Consider the following 24035-nt stretch of genomic DNA (forward strand, 5'->3'; position numbering starts at 1 on the left):
GCCTACACCAGACTTTAGCAACTTGTTTTTTGTTATTACAACATGAAGCTTCGAATAAGAGATATGGATGCCGAAATGGACAAAGTGGCTGAACAAGATCCCCTGGACCTTCTTGACATATCAGTTGAATTGGATGATGAGAATGAATATCCACTTTTTCAGTGGATTAGACCATCATAACTTGATGAACGAGACGGAAGTCCCCATCAACAAATGGCCAAGCATGCACGAGATGACTTTGGCATTAATGTTAATCAGGTAATGGTAGAAGAAGTAATATCTAGTAGTGATGATTCACAAATGAATCTTGGGTCTAGATATGGAACTTCATCTACTATGCCCTCTAGTGGTGATGATGATAATGACGACGATGATGCTAGTGGTGATGGATCTAACCCCAACGGTAACAATGGGCAAGGTGGTGATGGTGGGGACTATGGAAGAAATGAAGGATGGCAAGATTATAGACCAGAAGTGGAATATACACGTCCTCCCCAACTAGAAGATGAGGGTACACAAAGAGAAACACGTCCAGTTGATAGGCAGTACAGTTGTAGAAAGGGAAAAGGGAAGATGCATCAAATAGAAGAGAATACCTTTTCCCTTAGCATGGAATCTATGAGCATAGGAACAAAGCATGACTCTTAATAGTTATAGTGGTTATGAATCTACACAGAACAGCTCCTCACAATCTACATATGGCCAACCATTTTCATATGCAAATGAGTAGGCACAACTATATGGAAATTGGCAACCACATGCCTATTGGTATGGACAAACAGGCCAAGAATATGGGTATGATCAGTATGCAAATGCAAAACAATCCTAGTGACATACACAACAAGTATAACCTACAAGAAGACATCCTAGTACACAAAGATCTTCTGGACGAATAGAAACTGCCATGAACTAGATGACTATGGAGGAGTATGAACAACAAATGTACACCTATACTCAATATTTTGGAAGTCATATGACATGGAGTGATTATTGTAAACAATATATGTCATCTCAAAATCCTAATGATAGGGATAGGAGAGATGACTTCGAGCCACCAAGAAAGTCCATGTGATATTAGATCATTAAATGTATGATATTTATTGAAAATGTAGTTGTTTAAATGATAATTTGTTGCTTTAAATCATTAAAGGAATAGCTTCAAAACTTTATAATCATTTGAATGTTCTTCACTTCATAGTTTGTTTCGCGATATGCAGTTTAATATCCTACACACTAAAAACCTGTCATATATGTATTTTTTTTTTAATGAATTTTGATACCATATTAAGCATAATCATCTATTCTAATATTTCCTAAAGTTTTATTGTAAATTTCTATCATTTACTATAAATTTCCAAAATTTCTTTAAATCGAAATTTCCATAAAAATTTCCGTAAATTGAGACCATCGAAATTTCCATTGAAATCGAAATTTAAGTCCTTGGTTGTAACTAACATGTGAGGGGAGATTGTTGAGAATTTCACCCATGAGTCCGTCCCACATTGAAAAAATTGAGTGCGGGATGGTATTCCAGCATATCACATATCCATCAAGCTAAATTTTTAACCCCCGAGTCTATCCTTTGTTAAATTTTTAGATTAATCTCTTATAAGGAAAGGAACTCTCAACTCATGATAGCTAGGTGTCTTAATTCTAGGACCATACTGCCCAATCAATACAACTGGCACTAAAAAAGTCTTCAAAAGTACAATGTTCAATGGTACTCTAGCACATCATATATCCACCTAGCTATATTTCTACAAGTACTCTTTCTCAATTCTTTCCTGCATGCCTCACCAATAGATGATGCTTCATATTCCCTTTTCTCCTATTTTGAACAACTTTCCTTTAATCAGGAGTAAATACAAGTCCATATGCCCCTTTGGTTCTTGGTTCTTTGGGAAGTGTTTAGGTGACTTGTTACTACTTTGGAAGGAACTTTGACTACCATGACTAGGCACCCTCTCACCACGAGAGACAATTTTTTGAACTCCATCCCCTTTCGAGAGTCAATTTTTTTAACTCCATCCTCCTCATCTTCACCACAACAATCTGCATCAAAATTAGGCACAAGCAATAAATCATTTTCCCTTGACCACTTCTTTCTCAAGCATATATTAGCCAATCTGCTTACAGGCATGAACTAGACAATTGGGGCATTCTTTTGCATTTCAAAATCCCCCAATACTAGAGCAGTAGATAGAAAATACCACTACCCAGAGTGTTAGGTGGTCTTGGGTCTTCTCAACCCCAAAAACTAGCTCATGGGGTGAGGTTTTCCCTCACACTTTATAACTGACCACCAAGCCCCTTCCACAACCGATGTGGGACAAACCCCAACACAAAGCCCACAGGAAAAGGAGGAAAAACCAAAAGACAAATGCATTGTGCACGCCCATCCAGGGGGTGGGTAGAAAGAGGAACAGTAGACAGTTATCATGCTAGAAATGCCAAGGAAAAAAAGAACAACCAAAAAATGAAGGGGGGGGGGGGAGACAAAATAGGGGATCCCAGAGAGCTGGATGAGTGAAACAAGAAGAAAATAGGGTAAGCAACGACTGAAGCAGTTCTGACATGAGCAGCAAGCCAAAAGAAGAAGAAGAAAATGACGAAAGAAGAGAGAGAAAGCTGGTCGAAGAAGAAAACTGACTTGATTTGGTTTGTTGTGACTCATGAGAAAAGGGCGGGTTGATCTGCCCAGTTGTGAGATCTAAGAATTTAGGGACTCGTTTAGTAGCACAAAATAGTTTTCATTTTCTACTTTAAATTTTCCAAAAAAGTACAAAAATACAACCTTGTTTTCTAGTTTTTCAATATTTATATAAGAAACTTGGGAAGCATCTGTTTACTACTCTCCAAGTTCTCCGCATAAATGTCGGAAAACTGGAAGATGAGGTAGCAATTTTGTTCTTTGAAAACCTAAAAACTAGAAATACAATAAAGTTGTTTTCCACAACTAAATAGTCCCTAGGCTTCTCGTCTTCAGACAAGAGAGCCTGAAAAGTTGAAAATGACAACAGTTCTTATCCAGTGTTGCTCAATTTTACTTTAAATCATATAAACATATTAGAAGGCTCAGATTAAAAGAAAAATATATCAAGCAAGAATGCTTAAAGATTGATGATCGAATATTACAGGGTCAACTTGCTTCGACATGGGTAAGGCCAAGACCCCATTGCCCCTGGGGCTTGCACTTTCGAGGCATGCCTATGACAACTATGCATCCCTGGTCGATGGGCTTGCATCAGTTGGTCTTCAACCATTATTTCTTCAAGATTTATCATCAGCATAACTGTATTTGTGTTCTTTGCAATGATATCTCAAAAGATATTTTCAATATCATGCAGAAAAACTTTTATGGACATCTCATCGGCCTATTTTTTGTAATTATATTAATCTATAGAATTCATATAATCAAGAATCATATAATATTATAAGCTATGTTCATGATTAAAAGTTGAACATTACAATTATCTTGAGTGCAACATGCTTCCTTTTTCTTCTTTTTTCTTTTTTAAACGACCATGTTCCTTTGTTGTTGACCCTGAAAATTAATATTTAACTGCCAAAATACAATAGGATTCTATAAAAATAATAATAAATAAAACGTGCAAAAGTAGTAAATGGTAATAAATATAAAAGGGATGCTAAAGAAAAATTATGCAACAAAATTATCTAATTATAATTTGGGTTTCTTGGTAAATTTCTAACAAAACCTAATCAATTACATGGCATATCAAAACCCACAACAAAGAGATAAAAGCAAGTGGACATAATAGTTATTAGGTTCCTTATTGGCTAGATTTTTTAATTATTAAAAAAAAAACTGAAGCTAGAGAAGAAGAGAGAGGATTAAAAGTCAACAATACAAATTCAAGTGAATTGCCAAATAGAACTATTCAAATTTTACCAAATAAAATTATCTTAAAAAATATTTGATAATAAAGACGACGATTTAGAGTTGGGATTTCATGATGATATTTGAAAACTATGATATGGCATAACAATCATTAGACTGGTTACTGCTTTACTGGCTCAGTTTTTAAATTAAAAAATAAACAGAAGTTAGACTAGAAGAGAGATAATTAAAATTCCATTATAATATTTTAAAAATAATATCAGTAAAATATCTAATAAAACCATTTAGATCTATCTGATAAAAATTATCTACTCAAAATTTTATAAAAAAATATCTATTTTAAGTTTGGAGCAGTATCATAGCTTGGCGATTGAGAATCATAAATAGCAAACTTGCTTATCATGAAATCCTCAAAAAAGACTTGAGAATTAAAAAGATAGTCAACTCAATGTCCCAAGCGCTAGTGAAATATAATGCTTGGGGTTTCTCATAGAAAATTTTTTTGGTAATAAAAGAAGGTATATTAGATAGAGAAAGAGAAGTTACTATGAAAGAGGACAAGAAGTCCACCCCATAAAATAAAATGAAAATTTAAAAATTTAAAATTAACAATTGAAAAAAGAACCCCTTCTTTAATACTTTTCCTTCATAATTCACCAAAAACTTCAAGTTAACTGACTCCCTTGACCCTTTTTAGCTCTGTTTTTACACCCATCAAATGCACTTCCCCCAAGATCACAAAACTTTATATCTAATTCATCCATGAGATCTTGAACTTCTAAATCTTTTCTTGAAATCTCCTCCCCTGGTGTTGGCAAAATACCATCCTTGCGCCACAGATCATTAATCAAACCATCACTTTCAAATATAGAGAACCCCTCCAATCCTTCCAAAGGGGATGGATGTACAATAGTAAGCCCCTTAAAGCATCACTGGAATCAGAAACATACCACAATCAGACTCACTAAGACCATCGCTTTCATTATCTAATAAATCCCCCCATTTCATTATCTCCTTCCATTTGCTAACCTCATCACAAGAATTGTCTGTCTTCTTAGCATTTTTATCTTCCACAATAACTAACTCTCCTTTTAAATTCCTCTTTAAAATCTTTGGCACTACCTCACCAGAGTGCTTTCTCTTTTCTTCGGACAATTTTTTTCATTTCCGCACCCATCTGTGTAATCTTCTAACGAGTATAAACCTTGGGACCCTTAGTTCCCTCTGTCCTAAGGTCTGAGACAGCAGATCGCCTGCCCATAACACCATCACCTTTGTAAACCTTTGCTGCAGCGCCCTCTTGCCCCTCTGCAAAACCAGAATCTTCAACCACTTTTAACACTTTTAGTTATTCCCTTTTTTCCTTCAAGAGACTTTTCCAAACTCAAGCTTCTGGCTTCCTGTACTTGCTCCACGATATGATCTGTTCCACATGAATCTTGGGGAACTAGAGAGAGATTTTGACATTTGTTTACAGATGGGTGAAAATCCTTCTTCCCTATATTCTCCACCTGCTTGAGTATTGGGCATCTTGGGCCTGCCCATTATGATTGGCCCAATCACCCTTTCCCTTAGGATGAGCATCCAAAATAGTTACTGAATACACTAGGCCTGTACGATTACTAAGCCCATTTTATATAAAAATGAGGCTCCTCCTTTTTCCATTAAGTTGCGATGAAGCAAAAATATAACCATGAACATGAAGGGTCAGCATTGGCTAATGAAGGGACTCCAGGACCTTCCCATGAGGAGTAAAAGGAATGAGTAAAGTCAAGGGAATTAAGAGGGGGCATGAGAGGTTTGTAACCCACAAATAAAATTTTAAACCTCGAAAATAATGGAGGATTTAACCCAAAGGCCATTTAAGCTGGGGGGGTCTAACTTACAAAAAAGGAGTTCTTCTACAAGGCAAGGTATGCATACTATTACTAGTAAAGTTGCCTAGATTCATAGTCTCTCTCACGCCTAACTTAAGCATTAGAGTGATTCCCCAGAGAACAGCCAAAGTCCTCCAAGGCTTATTTTCTTTTCTTGCAAATCTAGAGAAGGTTGGCCCAACATTTTCAAATATGATGGAATTTATTATGACAAGAAAGGGGGGGTCGAATTTAGTTGGGATACTTTCCTAGAATGAAGCAAATTTACTGCAGAGGAGAGAAACTAGCGAAAGGAACCCAAAGAAATCCTCCTTACAAGAGATAAAAATGAAACAGGAAAAACTAAAAAGAATTTTAAAAATGAAAAAAATAAAAAATAAAAAACAGCCTTTCCAATCACACTAAAGATCCAAAAAAGACGGCCCTTTAAAACAACCAGGTACAAACACCCACAATGATGCTAACCGCATACTCTCACAAAGCATAGAGCAAGGCATCTTTTTTTCCATGACAATAAGAGCATAGTGATAGGAAATATAATATAAAATAAAAATCAATAAACATAAACAAAAATGAAAATACAAATATAAACACGATTCACAAATGAGCTAAGGCACGGATATCTCCCTCTCTTTAAGGAAATTCAAGCCCTCTGCAGTTTTTTGGCTTAGCCCATGAACTGGTGCAGCAAAACTCCTCAAGACTTGTCTCCCCCAGGATACAATAGCCCAATTTGAATCATACGACTCTCTCCAATTCTGAACAAATGAAAGAGTCCAAAGCTCCACAAAAAAAAACACCTTTCTTTGCTTGTCAAACTCTCTAGACTTGAAAGAAGGATGATATGATGAGAATGATGTGAAGAAATTGGTGTATGGTGCCAATGCCTTAAGAGTCTATTTATAGGCACAAAATGACCTTACATTCTCCATGCATTTAATAAATAAGATGCATATATATTAAATAGGCACACTCACATAATAAATCTTACAAATTTATGAAATATATGAATGAATGACCTAATTAATGTAGATACATAACCCATTCTAAGGTACATGCTCTTTTCCAAGATAATTAATAACATAATAATATTAAAATACAGTAACACATAGTTTGTAGCTGATGTGTTGAGCAGGATGGTGGATAAGGTTGTGAAGAGGGGGCTAGTTAGAGGATTAGAAGTAAAGGGAGAGGGAGCGGTGGTATTCCAACTCTAGTTTGCTAAAGGTAGTATTTTCTTCCTTGATGATCATAGCCCTTATTTCGGGAGAATTTTTGGTATTCTCCAAATCTTTGAGAGGGTGTTTGGCCTTAAATTTAATATGGGGAAAAGCAGTTTAGCATCTTTGAATGTGCCCATGGAGCGTGTCAGGGATTAAACTACTGAAGTGGATGCAGCAATCTGGATTGGCCATCAACTTACTTAGAGGTGCCTTTGAGAACTAACCCTAGAGCAGCGAAGTTTTGGAGTCCAGTTGCGGAAAGGGTGACGAAGAAATTAGATGGATGGACCCTCTCTTCTATTTTGGGGGAAGAATTACCCTGATTTAGGCTTGGCTTTCTAGCATTCTTCTATATTTTACATCTGTAAGATTCTGAAGGGGATTGCAAGTAACCTTAAGAGAATTATGAGAGACTTTCTGTGGCCTGGTGTGAGGGGTCAAAGGGACCACTTAGACAGGATTCCGGGAAGAGGTCTGCAGGTCTAAGAAGGAGGGATGGCTGGGTCTAGGTAAGTTGGTGTCTAAAAACACTGCCTTTTCAGCTAAATGGTTCTAGCAATTCCCTTTAGAAGAATTTTCCCTTTGGCATAGAGTAATAAGAAGTAAGTTTGGGTCGGATGAGAATGGGTGGGATACCAATGCTAATTTAAGATGTTTTTTGGTGAATCTGTAGAGGTCCATTTCTCATATTTTTCCTTCCTTCACCCTCATATTAATCTTGAGGTGGGGGGCGTCCACATATCAATTTCTAGAAAGACCCTTGGCTGGGGGAATGCAGCTTTTTCGTTAGTGCTGAGCAAAATAGAGCCATATCTTTCTTTGTTGGGGATTTAAGTAGTCCCTTGGTTTCCTGGAATCTCCATTTTAGGAGACCTCTTAACGGTAGGGATATGGTGAAGTTTTCTTCTTTGTTATCTTTATTGAATGGAAGTAACCTTCATTAGGGAGCGACGTTCGTTCTTGGTCCTTGGATCAGTCTGGAGTGTATTCTTGCAAATATTTTTTTGATTTCTTGATCTCATTCTAATCCTTCATTTCCACTCTATCCTATTATTTGGAAGGTCAAGGCTCCCAAAAAAATTAAGGCTTTCATTTGGTTGGTTGTGCTTGGTAAAATAAATACTAATAACTTTCTATAAATCAAAATGAAGGCTCTTTCTCTCGATGCATGTGTGCTTTGTTTCAAGAACTCCAAGACAGCTTCTCATCATCTTATGCACTGTGATTTTGCTCAGAGGATTTGGAATAAGCTTTTTGGTATTGTGGGAGAGAGTTGGGTATGTCCTACATCGGTGGAAGACTTATGAGCTATTTTTTTCACAGGATTTGGTAAAAGGAAGGATAGGGCAGCCTTATGGAGGTGTGGCATACTTGCAGTTTTATGGGGGATATGGATGGAGCATAATGCATGGATATTCTCCACGAAGAAATTAAATTAGGTGCTCGTATTTGGCATCATTGGTGTGTTGGTTTTGGATTTTTCAGAGGGGATAGTTTCCAGGAGATTCAAAGAGATGGGAGTAATGTACTGGCTTGTTGATTTTTTCTCTTTTTGTAGATCTTAGTTGTTTTTTTCTGGTCTGTTCCAGATCTTTCTTGGGAGATGTCTCTTCCTCCCTCTCATAAATTCTTCTCTTATTAATGAAATTTGCTATAAAAAAATAATAAAATACCCACATGAGGACATTATTGAAAATTTTAAGAATTTCCTTAACATGACATTTCCTAACTGTTGTATTTTTACAACCTACAGAATTTAAAGTTTATAAATTCCAGAAGTTTCCATGTTCAGAAAGATGGCATTTATTTAGGATTTGGCACTGAAATGTTTCTCTTTGAGTGGAGTTCAGATCTTTACTGAGATGCCAACCAGTCTAATAGAGGTCAAAATACTTTCTATTTGTGTGGAACTTGAGTCCTACTTGCCCACCATATTAGTAGGACAATTTTATAAGTTATATGTGTCAACAAGGTGTTCAATGTCCATAAATATGGCCTTTTGAAGCACACACATTTTAAAATGTAATTGACAGATTTTTTTTGTTACTTTTTTTTTTGGATTAACAACAGTATCCCAGGTATTTTTGCCCAAACTAATATGTTGCCTAGGCCAGCCGTGCCCACAGCCAACACGCAGGAGGTAAATCGCGTATTTTTTCATTACTTGTTTCACTGTACTATTGATCTATAACAAAACACCAACAGAGCAGCATTTTCGCTCTTTGTCCTCTGTCTTGTATATTTGCTCTCTTATACCCTCTCTGTTTTTTTTATCTTTTTCTTGAAATTTACCAGTCACATCCATTTCCATTTCCTTTTTTTATTATTATTTTCTTCTTGGAAATTACCAATCAAAGCCATTTCTGTTGCTAATTTCTAAAAATTACTTTATTCCCTTATTTCAATAGTAATCTACTCCCTTTACTCAAATATGTAATCCAGCACTTTTTGTTTGCAATTAAGCTAAATTTAAATCGTCCAGCACCAAATTAATAATCATATACAGGTATACAAAAGAGAAAAGATCATGTTTGAGACACATAGATATTACTATATTAGAAATCTGTGTCGCTGAAAATTTGATATCAATTCTTGCCAGTAGGGCTCTGAGAAAAGACCTAACATGTTGAATCCCTTGAAATTTGAAAAAGAAAAGTATAGAATAACAATTTTGTCCTTACATTAGAGAATGCTAATAAATTAACATACACATCTGGAGTAAATTATTCATTTAATTGTACTAAAACAAATAGCTCTTTCATTCATGAAGGGTTAGTAATAATGATACTATAAGCATGATACAGGTGAATAACACAATTTCATAACCAAAGAAAAAGTGTATTTATGAGTAGATTACCTATAGCAAATATCAGTGACACAAAATCCTTTCATTTTCTTTTAAATTAATGGTAATAGACTAAAAAATATAACCCCATTTGCTATTTAGGGTCTACAACTTGAATAAAAGCTTTTGTTGCAAAAGACAAAAGTATCTCTCCAAAGAAGTAAAAACATGTACTGAAAAGTTGTTCTCTATTTAAACTGGTAAGGATGGCGATGGAGTGAGAATGGCCAGTTCTCCCACAGGGAACAAGAATACTCCATGCCCCCACCCTATTAGAAAATCAACGTTCCTTCAGGGCCCCATTGCCTGAAAATTTAAATTTACGGATTTAAAATATGATGATTTTATTTAAATTTTAATAGTGAAATGGCGATGTGTGAAGTAATATTTTGTGCTTAGAAACAATAGCACTTCAATGCAGAAGCAAATAGAGTCTAAAATTGCTAGCCTGCTTTAACATCACTAGATAATCTTAAAAACCTATCTAACAAAAAACTTAACAAAATAAAATTTTCCATATTAGGATAAAAAAGTAAAAGCTGCTTCAAATACATCATTGGCAACAATAAATCCACCTCTCTGCTTTTTGATAATTGACACTCTCTAAGTACCTTTGTGGAAACGTATCGCCTTGATATTGCTCTGACTTTGGTATTTCATTGGATGCTAAAGTTTCAAGCATAAAAAAGGAGGGTAGATGGAATTGGCAAAGGAGAGCTTCCGGCAAGGTAGCTGAAGTTAAGACTAGACTGGATTTCTCACCTAATCCTATCACTGAAGATTCTATTTCTTGGGAACCCACTGCTTCAGGCATTTTTAATTTCAATTCACCAAAGATCAGCTAAGGGAGAGAGGCTCATGGCATCCTACAATTTCATTTAAACAAAATATTCAAAGGCAAGCTTTTATAAGCAGGTTAGCAGCTTTGAATAAGCTCCTGACCCTTGACAGACTCTTGATCTGGGGTAGAGTTTCTGTACCTTCTTGTTTGTTTTGTCATCATGGCATTAAAGACAGAAGCCACTTATATATTGACTATTATTATACTACCTTCTTGTTTGTTTTGTCATCATGGAACTAAGGACAGAAGCCACTTATATATTGACTATTATTATACTAGAAGCATCTATCATAAGGCAGCAGCTGCTCTCAAAGTTCCCAGATTTTTTTTTTCAAGCTGGGAGGATGAAATCCATTGGCCTTCCTTGTTGGTAACAATCCCATGCAGAAGTCATCAGCAAGCTAGCTTGGATTGCATCCATTTATCATGTTTGGAAAAATAGAAATTTATCTTTAATTTTGATAATATTTCAATTATTCCTAACAATGTGATTTATTCCATTTTAAATGAAGTGAGGGGTAGATGTTCTAGTATCGGGAGATATTCAACTGCTTTTAAGCTGCCAACCTTTGTCAGCTTCCTTTGTTGTTTTTTTCCCTCTGAGCTAATATATTCTTTCTTACCTTTTTTTCTCAAAGTCACTCAATGAAAGTTTCTATGAGAAACATGGCATGCAATAGCTGGTTTAAAAGTTTAGTATTCTGTTAGAAGTTATTGTGCTTGTCTTTTACACCAACTGCTGCACATCACATCACCTATGAAAACTTCCATACGAAATGTCAATCATGATGAATAAAATCACTCTCTTAGATTTATGGTTTTGGATTATGATATATAGAGCATTCTTATCAAGAACTATTAAGTACTTGATAATAGTAACTTGGTAATACTAGTTCTAATCACCAAGTCATACGGATATCATAATTGATTTTATTAGATTCCTCTTGGGGCTAGAACGAACTTCCATGACACTTGATAACATAAATAGGCTTTCCTGGATCATTTCACATCAAGTGGATTGCAAGAAACAAATGTAAACCTAAATCAGACGCCTCAACTTTTAGTGAGGCATAATAAAAAAATATATATTTTTTATGCGGTTCAAAAAATTGAAATATCTATAAAACAAGATGGCATCCCGTTCAAGTTTGCAAGCGCTTGGGCATAACGAAGCGATATACTTGCCTAGCTTATTCAAAAAAATTATAAAAACTAAGAATATGAAAAATAAATGAAGGAGAACTCTGTTATATAGATATTAAAATTTGCAATAATTGTTATGGAATCATTACAATGGACTTGGGGAAAGAATAATTAAATAAAGACTAAAAAAAGAAATGAGGATATCAAAATATTATATTGTTCTCATATCAAGGAGATCAGGCGTAGGGATTACATACTTATTGAGAAGACCAATGGAAAGTTTTAGATAAAAGAAAAGGAGATTTCACATGACTTTTATTGACTTCAAAAAGTCAGGATGACCAGGAAAGTATTATGGTGGGTTTTACAAAATAAAAAATTTAGTAGATATATAGATGTCATGAAATATGGAAGATTGTAATGACTGTTACAGTTTCGGACTACCACGTTTGAGGTCAAGGGTTCAAACCTTAGAAGGGGGTGGGAAGGAGTGGGGAATGGAAGATGTACCACCTCGCATTGAGCAGCCCTGGCCCACAGGCCTCCAACAGATCAAAAAAGTGTTAGGACTACAAGGGAGAAAGATAGGAATTTCCAGTTATAATGGTTTTACATCTAGGAATTATTTCAAGTCCTCTATTGACCCAATGTTTGATTTTGATGATAAAAAAAGTTGCATTGAGTGGACTAATGCAAATTATCAAGTGCGCATTTGTTATTTTCTGGAATCACTTATTTTTTTAGTTTTGCATATAATAAAAGTGTATCTTATGACATCCAATCCACATCCCCCTTTTCAACACTTGTCTTTTTCCTTTAGTATGGAAGAATTTACTAGGCATGTTCAAGATCAGGTCCTATGGTGCATCTTCTTCGCAGATCATACCATCTTGATAGATGAGAAGAGAGGAAGAATATTAAAGGCCTCACTTGGATCCTGGATTAGAAATGAATAGGAATGGGAATCCTGATCTGGCCAGTCCCACTCTCTGGGAATCAGAATAATTCATTCCTGCATTTGGATTGATTATGCAGGATTTGAAATCATTCCCATTCCAGCATTTGGTGCAACATGGGATCGGGAATGAATTAATGAAAACAATTCTTCTTTTATACAATCAACACACTTGAAGGTATGCTTTTTTCAAAAGCGAGACTTTGACAAACAAGATGTTAGTATATTTTAATATTATAATTTTATTAATTATCTAGGAAAAGAGCATGTGCCTTAAAATGGGTTATGTATCTTTATTTAATTAGGTCATTCATTCATGTATAGCATAAATTCATAAGATTAATTATGTGAGTGTACCTTAAATCTAGGTGTGTACCTATTTAATATGTATGCATCTTATTTATTAAGTGCATGGAAAATGTAAGGTCATTTTGTACCTATAAATAGACCCTTAAGGCATTGGCACCATATACCAATTTCTTCACATCATTCTCATCATGTCATCCTTCTTTCAAGTCTATAGAGTTTGACAAGCATATAAAGGTTTTTTTTTTTTTTTTTTTTGGAGCTTTGGACTCTTCCATTTGTGCAGAATTGGAGAGAGTCATACGATTCAAATCAAACCATTGTATCCTGGGAGAGACAAGTCATGAAGAGTTTTGCTGCACCAGTTCGTGGGCTAAGCCAAAAATTCACAGAGGGCTTGAATCTTCTTAAAGAGGGCGAGATATCCGTGCCTCGGCCTATTTGTGAATTGTGTTTATATTTGTATTTTTTATCTGTTTTTTTTTTTTTTTTTTATATTAAATTTCCTATCACAAGATCTATTGAACATCATCCAAACTCCAAAGAGACAAATCCTAAACTTAGAAATTAAAGTTGCGAAGAAAAATAACCATAAAATAATCACTAGATTTTTCTTGGTAAAGAAATTTTATTAGAACATAGGAATGTGAACATAGGACAAAGCACCATAGTTATTATCTTAATCAATGAATGTTGTATGGAATGAGGTCAACAGTTAAATAAAATAAAAAAAATGGTTCAGCTTACAACTCCCTCTCAGGCCTGAAACTTTCGCATGGACTTTCATTGGCCACATTAGCATGTTAGAGTAATTCTTTTACTCAGTATGAATCTTCCATTTATTTTAGGTCTTATCTTTTCTGAAATCCTCTCCTGAGTTGTCAGATCAGTGTGTGTTCAGTCTCCTCCAATTGTTAGGAATATCACATTGACCTGCCATAGTGATTAAGTCCCTAAAAAGCCTTAACTAGAAAAGGAAAGAAGCATCCTCAGGAACAGACACTCAACATACATTCCGCTTAATTCCTTAAAAACTCCCAATCCACTTCACTCTCAAATAATTCTCACTCTTACAAAATCAATAAAAACAAGTCATTTGGCAAATGCTCGCTAAATCTTTCCCAAAATCTAGTAAATAGCATTAACTGATTTAAAATTCAAGTTCATGTAATCCACAGACGCAAAGGAACTGAAATTAAAAGATACTAAAGGCAACTATGAGTTCAGAAAAATAAATATCAAATACCATAGTTGTGGAAGCCTGTCGCCTCCGGAGAGAGATACAGCCTTCGAGATTGATCAGAAGCCAGACACGAACAGTTAATCAATGAACATGATTGAATGCCGATTTAATCCATTCAGTGGTCAAATGGAAGTGGCGCATTGAAGGAGTTCTGCTTTGCACCGAATTTTCTATTTGGGGAATGAGGATTAACGTCTATGCTCAACTTGGAAATTATTAAGACCAACAAAATATTTGAATATATATATATATAAAGGTCGTGCCTTGGTGCGATGGCAAGTGCCTCCGCCTCGGTACAAGTGGTCTCGAGTTCAAGACATGGGAGCAGCCACTCCAAAAATGGTGGTAAGGCTTGCCGACATCCACCTCTCCCAGACCCCACTCAAAGTGGGAGCCTTGTGCACTTGGTACGGCCTTTTATATATATATATTTGCATAATGGAAGGCACCCGATTTCCCATACCATGCCTTTACTATTTACTTGAATTCGAGATTTCTAACATGGAACTGAAAAACATTTTTTTTATTTTTGAGGCAACCCTTTAACATACCAAGACAATATCACAACTCTATTTCTACTTACACATCTATATTTAAAAGTGTGAAGGCAAAAGAGCAGTCTCATGTAGTCATTTTTTTGCCCCCTATTCTATCACTATTAGATGCTGCTTTGGTATATGTTTTGGTAAAATTGTGAAGGAGGCAGAGGTTCTATGCTACTCTCCATATTCCTCTACTCTTCACCTATCTCTATCTCTCTCTCTCTCCCTCTCCATTCTCTCACTATTAGCTACACTTTACCACTACAATGAGGGTCCTTTCAGGAATTTATCCATAATTCTCATTACCTTTCCCCCCAACTCCGTCTTTGTCTTTGTGGGGTAAGGGCATGTCTCGCTCACCATCTTGTCCCATGTGGTTCGTATTAATATTTGGAGTTGGGTCTTGGTAACGTCGTTATGTCCCGCAGAATCAACCTCGAAAAAAGGAGTCTAATCTCAGAATCGCCTCAACCAAATAGTAAACCTAAAATCATATGATAATGCGTTGGAGTGAGAAATTGGTCAAAATAGTACAATAAATTCGCCACTACCATATTTTTACTCTAGGTGATGTTAGAATACCTATTTATCATTCTACCAGTCTATTGACTTCTAAGCTATACCTAGGTCTAAGGAAATCAGCAGTCAATAGTTTGCATTGGCAAGTAAAATTCGGGAGTTCTTTTATTTTATTTAATTACTGAGTCATTAAATATTGGATAGCACTGCAAAAGACAGAAGCTATCCTCACCTCAAGATCTCAAAAACATGCAAAAAAACAACCTCCAAAGATCTCTTATGAGGATTGATTATTTATAGAGGTTTCTCCAGATCAAATGTTCAATTTGCCCAACCTTTAAATATTGGAAGGCCTTGCGAAAGACAACACCCCCCCCCCCCACCTCCGATTTCCCAAGGGCGACATAACCCCCAAGTTCAAAGGAAAGTTCATAATGGGAATTAATTTCAAACCATAATTCAATATATACAAGAATTCAAGAGATACACAAGCACATAAGCTAGAGAGTACACATATAAGATAGACATTCAAAGCATATAACCCAAAAGTGCACGCATGATAAAATACCTACGCAAATAATGCATTAAAAGTTTACACCTAAATCAAATAGTCTAATAGAATCACCGACGAACAAGTTCAAAATGATTCTATTAGATTCTTTACCCTTCAGGAGTTAATAGGAAAGTACATATCCCCATTTCATTATATTCCTCCTCATAGAGGTGCGCGCACACACACACACACACAATCACCTGAGCACACACATGCCTAAAAGAGACTACCATACATTCATGCACCATGCAAGGCCACACAAAAGAAAACCACAAAAGATTCAAAATGCACTAAAAAATGCTTAAAAAAACAAGCAAACAAAGTCCTAGAGCTTTCCTTAAATTTTTCTCTATTTTTTGGCTTTATTTTTTACAAATTTTAAAGATTTTTAAGGATTTTTCTCAACTTTTCTTTATTTTTTGTGATTTTTAAATTTTTAATTTTTTAAAATTTTAAATTTTAAAAACTCCTAAACAAACTCCTAAATTTTTCTAGATTTTTTATGCATTTTTCTATTTTTTTACGAAAAATTGTTTAATGATTTATTGCAAATAAAATGATTTTTTTGAAAAATAAAAATAATAAATAAATAAAGCAGTTCAACTCAGTCAAACCAGGTTAGATCAGTCAAATCGAACTAGTCAAGTCGGCTAAATGGAGTTGACCCAATCAATAGGAAAAGGCAGGAGTGAGCCGTTGCCGACACATGACATGGGTGATGTCAGCATGACATCACTCGAGGGCTAGATCAGGTGCCATATACTCACCATTGACGCGTCCTTATGCATGGGGATTGTTGACATGGCCAGTGATCCAATTGTTGGCCACAAGCACATATCTAACCGCCAAGACCATGCCATGTGTCACCACAGTTAGGTGACACGTGGCCCACTTCAACAGTATATTTTTTATTTTTTTTAAAAAAATATTGGCGGGATGATGTCATGCTAATGTCACCCGTTTGTCCTGTCTCCCACCACGTGGCGCAATGCTACTGGCGCAAAGGGCCTTCCTAGTTGTTCTTAAAAAGCACAAATCGAACGACTGGGAAGATGCACGTCATTAGGTGAAGTCACTCACAACCCATGGCCCACTACAATGTTTTTAAAGAAATTTAAATTTTAAAAGAATTATTTGTTTTTCTCTTTTTCATTTTTTTTTTTCTTTTGGGAAGATATGGATAATATTGCATAAGAGATACCAATGTCTAAAAAGACATTCATAGAAGTTGATTTGAACGGTCGCATTAAAAAGGATAATATAGGATATGAGAGGAAATATGGAGGCCATGGATATGGAGATAAAAATGAGACTGATAATACAATATTAGAATTTGTCATGTCTTACAATTTGGTTTTATTGAATAATTGCTTTATAAAATGAGAACACTTAATAATCTTTAAGAGTGGATATTATAAAAGTCAAGTAGATTTCTTTTTAACTGAGAACAGGAATAGTCTATCTCGTAAGGATTGTAAAGTTTTTCCAGGTGAAAATTTGGCTATGCAACATAGAGTCTTAGCATTGGATATACATATTAAAAATTGGAAGAGGAGTAGCATAAATCAACGCAATAGAACTAGATGGTGGAACTTTAATGGTCAATGGAGATAATATAGTAAAATTTAAAGATAAAATGAACAAAGAGTGTGATTGGATATTAGGGGATAAGGTTGACGCAAATACTGTTTGGAATAAAATGGAAAATTCTATCGTAAAGATAGCAAAAGAGGTTTTACGTGAGTCCAAAGGAAGATATTCGAGTAGTAAATAAAGTTGGTGGCGGAATCAAGAAGTCCAAAAAATTGTTAAGACAAAAAGAAATTAGTATAAAATATGGCAAATTGTAGAAATATAAAAAAACTTGAAAAATATAAAAAGCAAAAAAAATACAAAAATGACTATTAGTGAAACTAAACATAGAGCGTATGATACTTTATATACTAAACTAGATACAAAAGAAGGAGAAAAAGACATTTTAACTTGTTAGAATTAGAGAAAGAAAATGCATAGATTTAGGTGATGTAAAATGTATAAATGACGAGAATGAAAATATCTTAATTAGAGAAGAAGACATAAAAGAGAGGTGACGAAGATACTTTGATAAGTTGTTTAATGAAAACAAAAATGAAAGATTAAACTTGAAAGAGACAAATGAGGAGAAGATTAAAAATAGGAGATTTATTCGCAAAATTAGAGTCCTTAAAAGTAGAGATAGCATTAAGAAAGATGAAAAGTGGGAAATCCATAGGACCACATAAAATATCAATTTAAGTTTGGAAATGTTTAGGGGATAAAGGAATTATTTGGTTAACAAATCTATTCAACACTATAATAAAAACTAAGAAAATGTCAAAAGAATGGAGGAAAATTACTTTAGTACCTTTGTACAAAAACAAAGTTGATATTCAAAATTGTAGTAACTATCATGGAATTAAGATTATGAGTCATAAAATGAAATTATGGGAGAGGATAATTGAACATAAAATAAGATTAGAAACAAAGATTTCTAAAAATCAATTTGGTTTTATGTCTGCGAGATTAACAGCGAAAACTATTTATCTTTTAAGAAATTTAATGGAAAAGTTTAGGAAAAAGAAGAGGGATTTGCATATAGTTTTTATTGACCCAAAGAAAGCTTATGATAGAGTACCTAGGGAAGTTCTTTGATAGGTCTTAGAAAAGAAGGGAGTGTGCAGTAGATATACAGAGGTCATTAAGGATATGTATAATAGAGTAGCGGCTAGCATTAGGGGGAGAATCTAGAGATTTTCCAATCATAGTAAGTGTACATGAAGGTTCTACTTTGAGTCCTTATTTTTTACTTTAGTAATTGATGACTAACTAAAAAAATCCAAAATGAAATTCCTTGACGTATGTTGTTTGTAAATAATATTGTGTTAATTGATGATCGTAGGAGCGGAGTGGAGCCTAAACTAGAACTTTGGAGAGCCACATTAGGGTCTAAAGGGTTTAGGATAAGTAAATATTAGATAGAATATATGAAATATAATTTCAATAATGTAAGGAGTAGAAATAGAGAGAAAATTAGACTTGATAATCAAAAGATTAATAGTACTGATAGATTTAGATATCTTAAATCTATTATGCAAGCTAAAGGGGAAATTGAAGAATATGTAGTATATAGAATTAAAACTGGTCGGGTAAAATGGAGGAGTGTGCCACGTGTATTTTGTGATCAAAGAATACCCTTAAAAATAAAAGCAAGTTTTATAAGACAACTATAAGGTCAGCTATGTTTTATGGTTCAGAATGTTGATCAACTAAGAAACAACATATACAAAAGATAAAAGTTGTTGAGATGCGAATATTAAGGCGGATGAGTGGTTTAACATTAAAAAATAAAGTAAGAAATGAGCATATACGCAATAATTTAGACACACCGAATGAAAACAAGATAAGGGTGAGCGACTTAGATGGTTTGGGCATTTGAAACGTAGACCTAGTAGATCACCTGTAAGGAGGAGTGAGTTAGTTATTGTTTCTAACATGAAAAGAGGTAGGTGTAGGCCTAAAATAACTTGGAATGAGGTAGTGAGGAATTAACAACCCTTAATATAATAAAGGAAAACACTTTTGAACAGGTGAATTGGCGAAAAAAGAATTCATGTAGCCAACCCCGCCTAGTGGGACTTCAGGCTTGTTGTTTTGGTCGTTGTGGTTCTTTTTTTCTTTTCTTTTCTTTCTTTTCCTTTCTTTTATTTTTCTTCTCTTACTTTCTCCTTCTCTCTCTCTCTCTCTCTCTCTCTCTCTCTCTCTCTCTCTCTCTCTCATGTTCTCTAGCACAGAACCCTAGGGTTCTTTGCCCTCTCTCTCTTTCTACCACCACCATGGCCACCATCGCTGTTGGAACATCTCTAGCGACCCTCCTTGCTACCAGCATCTCCCCAAGCTATGAAGGTCTCAAGTTAGCCCTCACCTAGGTTTGTCCTCCCCTCTTTTTTTCCCTTCTCTCAGTAACTTTAGCCTTTTTCTCTCTTTCTTTCAGCTCCTCTTTCTGACCCCCTTATTCTTCATTTTCTTTTACAGCCAAACACCCAACCCAAACCACTCTTCCTTTTTTCAACAAAAGAGTGAATTGAATCCTAGTATTCTTTGTGTTATCTCCCCTTTTATTTTCCATTTTCTTTTCTTTTTGTTTTCTCACCAAACAAATAGGTTGGGGTTCAGGCTAGGGTTTGATTAGTGGTTCAGGTCAAGTCTAAATAGATACGGGTAGGTTTAACTTAGGTTCTGGTTAGATTTGTTTAACACAAGTTCAAGTAGGCTGACTAGGGTGTTCTAGGTTGGGTTGACTCAGTTTCTAGGTTGGGTTTGATCGAGTTATCGGTTTGGGTTGACTAGGTAGTTAGGTTGGTTTTGTTAGGAATATACGAACAAATTCCCGAAACCTGTGAGAAACAAATAGAGAAAGAATAACGCCAAAGAAAAATTCAATCACACGCACAAGACAATATTTACGTGGTTCGGCAATTTTGCCTACGTCCACGGAGTTGCAGGAATTTCAATATTATCAGGAAGAAAGCACAGAGAGTGTGGCGATACAATTCTCTCGCTCTCGTTCTCTCTCGCGGATACAACCACTAAAAACCCTAATCACCCGAAAGCACCCTTTTATATGTTGCGCCTAGGGTTCCGTTCCGAATGGGCTCCAAAAATTTTCCCCGGGGGCGTTGCCCCCGGACCCCCACGAGTACAGCTTGTACCGCTTAGTCCATGAGCACTGCGACCTTCGCTCCATGGACTAAGCCTTAGGATAGAAATCTCTAATTAAATAGAGGTCGGGTCGTCATCCAAATCAAAACATAACTAGGCTCCACAAAAGCCCAACAGGTTTTACTTGGCTTCGGGTCTGTTAACGTAGGTAGTCGAGTAGAGTTGACTTGAGTTTGGATCAGTTTGACTTGGGCTTTTGGGTCAATTTGGTTGGGTTGTTTGACTAGGTTTTTAGGTAGGGTTGACCGGGTTTTCGAGTCTAGTTTAACTTAGGCTTGGGTCAGGTTTGTTTGACTTGGGTCTAGGTCTATAACCCAGGTATTTAGGTAGGGTTGACTCAGGTTTGGATCTGTTGACCCAGGTATTCGGTACGGGTTGACTTGGGTCTAGGTTAGTCGACCCGGGTTGTTCGGTTTGGTTGACGTAGGCTTTTGGGTAGGTTGACTTAGGTTTGGGTTTGTTGACTTGGGTATTTGGGTAGGTTTGACTAGGATCGGGTTCGGTTTGACTCAGCTCTCTAGTCTAGTTTATTTGGTTCAAGTTGTTGGGCTCAATTGGTTGGGTTTCAGAGATTTGATGGCTTAACTCAGATGCTTGGTTCAGGCTGGTTTCCGGGTTTGGGCAAAAAGGGCCCATGGACTCAAGTTTGGGTAGTTGCTGCAATTTGTTCAATAATTGATGTTTATCACGAAATCACAACCAAAGAGTTCAACATGAACACATTTATATATTTGACTATGTGAATTTGAAAGATGCAAGCAATTTACATTCAATTAATCAACCCGGGTTGTGCTCTACTTTAATCACACAACCAATCACTCTCTCAACCAATTAAAAGAACCGACAAAAATTAAAGCATTCAGTTGACCATTAGATTAACCTCCAAAACAGACAGGTTCTAGGAGATAAAAATTTTACCTTAGGTCTTCAACTCCTCCCTCTTTAATACCTCCTTCAACTGAGCACTCTAATCCTTTCGCTTGGTAATTCCTTTTGAATTTCGTCTTCCCTCTCTGCAAATCAGCCAAGTTTCTTGTCTATAGCTATTCTTATCTTCATAGACTCTGCTCTAGTCCTCCTCCTAGGTTCCTCCCCTCTGCATCATTCTCTCCACTACCTCTATTCTCTGGTCATGAGTTTCAGCAATGCTCACGAGGATTTCCCTCCTAGCTCTCTATTTTTTTTCACTCTCTCTTCTTGCTGCTCGAGTAACTCTCAATTTTTCAATGCCCACCACTTCTTGCTGTCTCCCTATTTTCTCTACTTAGGATTGGAATTCGGGGGAGGGGGTGGGCTGACTGAGTCATCGGAAAAGTAGTTGTGGGTCTTTCGGATGGTACAGCAGAGAATCATGCATCTCAAGATACCTACAATAATTTTATAAATAATATATTTATTTACAACACACTCCTTAGTAGATGAAGATGTTGCCTTCCCGCACATGACATAAATATCCACTGCATTCTCTTCTTGTTTTTGTAAATGAAAATTCTGATTTTTGATGAGAGGGTGTTGAGATGTTAATAATGCACTACTTTGCTACATGTTATTTGCTACTTAAAATAAATTGAAATAAAATTTTATTATTAAACTTTTACATATTATTTATAAAAATAATTATTTAATTTTATTGCTATCCTATTTTATTTTGTGAATTAAATTAGTGGAGTCATGTGAGTCCATAAAATACAAATGAACTTGTGAATATATGTTGACTCCACGCTATCATATTTCACCGACTACTAGTTAGTATTACCATTTTAAATGATATTGGCCTAGTAGAGTGCTGCCCCTTGCTTAAAATCTCTTCCAAGTGAGTTGCACTAAAAGGCTTAAGTGACTGGTAGCGTAAACTCCAACATTGGATTTATTTGAAAGCAACCAAGAGTAAAGTTTAATCAATCAAATCTTATATGTCATTTGAAAAAATTACTCAATAAATGCATACCATGGTTTTAAAAACTAGATCGGTGATTTCCCGATGAAGTCATTATGTTGGTCGAATTGGTTAATCCCATGGGTCTATACGGCAGGTAAATCAGTTATACTTGAATCTTATGTTTGGAGAGACTTCTGGTTTGAATAAGGTGTTATATAAAATTATATTAAAATTTGTTCAAATTTATCAAAATTTATATTTAGTATTCAAAATATATGCTCTCAAAAGCAACTGAACTACATTTGTACTAGTTGTAAATAGAAAGATTGACCGACAAATATAACATCTCGCAAAAATTAGTTTTAAGTAAACAAATTATTTTTGCAATTCAAGTCAGCATACTTAAATCTTAAGTTTGGAGACTTTGAATTTGAATTCACATTGGATTTGAATAAAATGTTATATAAACTTGTATTAAAATTTGTTTAGATCTTTTTTAAATTTAAATTTAAGATTTAAAATTTATACTCTCAAAAGTAGATAAACTACTTTTGTACTAATTCTAAATAGAAATACCAACCAACAAGTGTTACATCTTACAAAAATTAGTTTAATGTATATGTTTTTATCCTCTTTAACTATATTGCTGATTGACTAGTGAAGCCATTATTGTAGACACCCTATTTTGTCTGAAGTTTGTATAACACAAATGAGTAAAAGTCCCTTAATACAATAAATGAGAAAATACATTAAAAAAAATACAAGGAATGAAATAAAATTAAAAAAATAGAAAAGGAAAAAATGAAATAAAAAGGTAGATCAGATTCTCCATGCTTGCACCTGCACACACACACAAAAGAATGTCAATTAGGAAATTAGGATAAAAGCTAATTGATTTTTTCAATGTGATTGAACAGTTTAAAATTGATTAATCAAAACTAATTGATTAATCAATTTGATTAATCAATTAGTTTTGAGTCTGGTTGATCAATTTAAAATTGATTGATCGATAAAATTTAATCTACTTGCTTCCCTCATACCTATAAATAGAAGATTTCAGAAAGGAAGAATGACACACATGGAGATAGAAACATAGAGAGTAAATTGTTTATCGAGAGTTTTTGAAGGAATTGAGTTTGTAGCAGCAAGGTTAAAGGAAGGGTGGTTCGAAGGGCAAGAGCAGCAGTAAAGAATTAAAGGGGCTCAGACAAAGGAAGATGAAGTTACAAGGTCATAATTCAAAGAGTCATACGTAAGTGCTAGTTAATTTTGCATTAGTTTTATTTCATTAGCTAGCAAAATGCTAAATTTTGAGCTCAGGTGTAATGCCCTGAACCCACCAAGTGGGGCCTGAAGGTTACGTGTTCCAAACACCTGTTTCTGATACCGTACACCACAATCATGTAGCGAAATTAAAATAAATAGCCTCAATTTAAATACAAGAGTCTATATATATATATATATATATATATATATATATATATATATCCCGAAAAAAACTAGAACCATATGT

General features: G+C 35.1%; 1 protein-coding gene and 2 long non-coding RNA genes across 3 annotated transcripts in view; 1 reads left to right on the forward strand and 2 right to left on the reverse strand.

Moving 5' to 3' along the window:
* Nucleotides 1-10554, forward strand: part of LOC131144084 (uncharacterized) — a 31696-nt gene extending 21142 nt beyond the window's left edge. The window contains exon 2 of the mRNA XM_058092468.1: nt 10477-10554. The gene's annotated coding sequence lies outside the window, so the exon portion shown is untranslated. The remainder of the gene's footprint in view (nt 1-10476) is intronic.
* LOC131144085 (uncharacterized) lies at nt 9787-14776 on the reverse strand. The gene is made up of 2 exons (XR_009133689.1): nt 14296-14776; nt 9787-10110 (listed from the first exon to the last, which is right to left on the reverse strand). It is a non-coding gene; the product is annotated as an uncharacterized LOC131144085 (long non-coding RNA).
* An 87-nt stretch (nt 14777-14863) lies between these two features.
* On the reverse strand, nt 14864-22139 carry LOC131144086 (uncharacterized). Its single transcript, XR_009133690.1, has 2 exons — nt 21562-22139; nt 14864-15318 (listed from the first exon to the last, which is right to left on the reverse strand). It is a non-coding gene; the product is annotated as an uncharacterized LOC131144086 (long non-coding RNA).
* Between the last annotated feature and the right edge of the window lie 1896 nt (nt 22140-24035).

Source organism: Malania oleifera, chromosome 12 (assembly GCF_029873635.1).
Source record: "Malania oleifera isolate guangnan ecotype guangnan chromosome 12, ASM2987363v1, whole genome shotgun sequence".
In the NCBI taxonomy this organism is placed as follows: domain Eukaryota; kingdom Viridiplantae; phylum Streptophyta; class Magnoliopsida; order Santalales; family Ximeniaceae; genus Malania; species Malania oleifera.